The 2,495-nt window shown below is 41.4% G+C and overlaps 1 non-coding gene across 1 annotated transcript; it reads right to left on the reverse strand.

Moving 5' to 3' along the window:
• Positions 1–1,183: 1,183 nt before the first annotated feature.
• LOC148580637 (small nucleolar RNA R71) lies at positions 1,184–1,289 on the reverse strand. Its single transcript, XR_015896397.1, has one exon. It is a non-coding gene; the product is annotated as a small nucleolar RNA R71 (small nucleolar RNA).
• Between the last annotated feature and the right edge of the window lie 1,206 nt (positions 1,290–2,495).

Genomic DNA, 2,495 nt, shown 5'->3' on the forward strand with positions numbered 1-2,495 from the left:
TTACTTTTATGAGCAAATCCCCCATTCTCATTTACAATTCTGCAATTTACTTTTAGTCATTTACTTCCAGTCCTTTAATTCTAGCATTTACTTTTCTGTTATTTACATTCCTGCCATTTTATTTTCTGCAACTCTCAACCCAAATTCTGAATTCGCTCAACTAGAACATTCTTCTAATTAAAGTTGCTTGATCAATCAATCCCTGTGGGATTCGATCTCACTCTATTGTGAGTTTTTACTTGACGACAAATTCGATACACTTGCCGAAGGAAATTTGTTGAGAGAGAGTTTCCACCCACATCAAGTTTATGGCGCCGTTGCCGGGGATTGATTGTGCATCAACAATGATTAAATTGGAAGATCACTAGATTGAGCATTTTTCTTTTGTGAATTTCATTTTCTGTTTGAGTGATTTACTTTCTGTTTTAGTTAAACTTCTTCCCTTCCCCCTCTACTCTTTTGTTTTTCTTTGTTATTTTTAATTCTGTTTGCTAACCCACTAACTGTTTGATATATTGCATCACCCACAACTAACAGTAATTCTGACAAAAATACTTTCTGCACATATCTTTTCTTGCTTGCACTTGATGGTTGTATGACAGAGAGAAGAAGCGGGACTTCAACTTCCTTTGATTCTGAACCTGAGAGGACCTTCCTTAGATTAAGGAGGGAGGCAAAAGGAAATAAAGTGGTTGGTGCTGAGGAAGAGGAGGAATTCTTTGAACCAAACATGGAAGACAACATGGAAAACCATCATGAAGAAGAGGATCACAACCATGGGGGAGGAGGTAGAGCAAATCATGCTGGGGAGGATAGAAGAGTTTTGGGCTCTTACATCAATTCAAACCCAGGCAATTGTGGAAGTAGTATCCAAAAGCCAACAATCCATGCCAACAACTTTGAACTTAAACCACAGCTCATCACCCTTGTTCAGAACAACTGTTCATTTAGAGGAGGTGTCCAAGAAGACCCCAATCAACATCTAACCACCTTCCTGAGGATATGTGACACAGTGAAGTCTAATGGTGTTCATCCTGACACCTATAGACTGCTCTTGTTTCCATTCTCACTTAAGGACAAGGCAGCCAAGTGGCTGGAATCTTTCCCAAGGGAAAGCTTGACAACTTGGGAAGATGTGGTGAACAAATTCTTAGCAAGATTTTACCCTCCTCAAAGAATCAATAGGCTGAGAGCTATGGTCCAAACTTTCAGGCAATAAGATGGTGAAACTTTGTATGAAGCATGGGAGAGATTTAAGGACCTCACAAGGAGGTGTCCACCTTTCATGTTCAACGAATGGGTGCAGCTGCACATTTTCTATGAAGGGCTCTCTTATGAGTCAAAGAAGGCCGTAGACCATTCATCCGGAGGATCCTTGAACAAGAAGAAAACCATTGAGGAGGCTATAGATGTCATTGAAACAGTAGCAGAGAACGACTACTTCTATGCTTCCGAAAGAGGGAACACAAGAGGAGTAATGGAGCTTAACAATGTAGATGCTCTGTTGGCCCAAAACAAGCTCATTACCCAGCAGCTGGCTGACCTCACCAAGAAGATGGAGAGGAACCAAGTAGCAGCAATCTCCACTTCATCAACAACCCAAGAAGGAGTGAATGAAGAAGCAGAGGATAGTCAGGAGCAAGCCAAATACATTGGGAATTCACCAAGGCAAAACTATGATCCATACTCCAAGACCTACAACCCTGGATGGAGAAACCACCCAAACTTTGGGTGGGGAAGTCAGCAAGATCAAAACCAAGACCAGAGACGTTACAACTCCAACAACAATTCAGCTCACCAACAATTCACACAGAGGACATCTCAACACCCCCACAATAACACTTCTCCACATGCCTATCAAAACCAAAATAGCACATCTGCTCTGAATTACCCATCAATTGATGACAAGCTCTCTAAGATTGAAACCTTACTTGAAGGAATATGCCAAGAGATTCAAGAAAATAAGGTGTTCAAAAAGGAGGTGCGAGCCAATATTAAGAACCAGGGAGAGACCATTAGGAAGCTGGAATTCCAGGTAGGATGTTTAGCTGAGAAGATTCCCAAACCTACTGATAGCTTCCCAAGTGACACGAAGAAAAACCCCAAAGGAGAAGCAAAGAAAGTAAGATGGGAAGATTGCAAAATGGTCACTACAAGTGATCGAGACTGAAGACAAGCATGGCAAACCTTTCGAACAACTTGATGATAACTCAACAAAGGAGGAGGATAGAGATCACCAAGAACCAGAAATCTGACAACAAGAGCTGCTGAAGCTCTATGCACCCTTCCCTCAACTGCTCAATGGTGCTGTGGGAAAGAGAATATACTCAAGGTTCCTAGACTTGTATGCATCTCTGCATGTAAACATACCATTCATCAAGGCAATTCAACAAATGCCTGCATTCATCAAGTATATGAAGGAAGTTCTTCCCAGGAAAAGCTCACTCAAAGGAGGCCAGACTATAGTGATAAACAAGGAATGTAGTGCCCTTATT

This window comes from Arachis ipaensis, chromosome B10 (assembly GCF_059453495.1).
Source record: "Arachis ipaensis isolate K30076 ecotype BB chromosome B10, ASM5945349v1, whole genome shotgun sequence".
NCBI classification, from domain to species: Eukaryota; Viridiplantae; Streptophyta; class Magnoliopsida; order Fabales; family Fabaceae; genus Arachis; species Arachis ipaensis.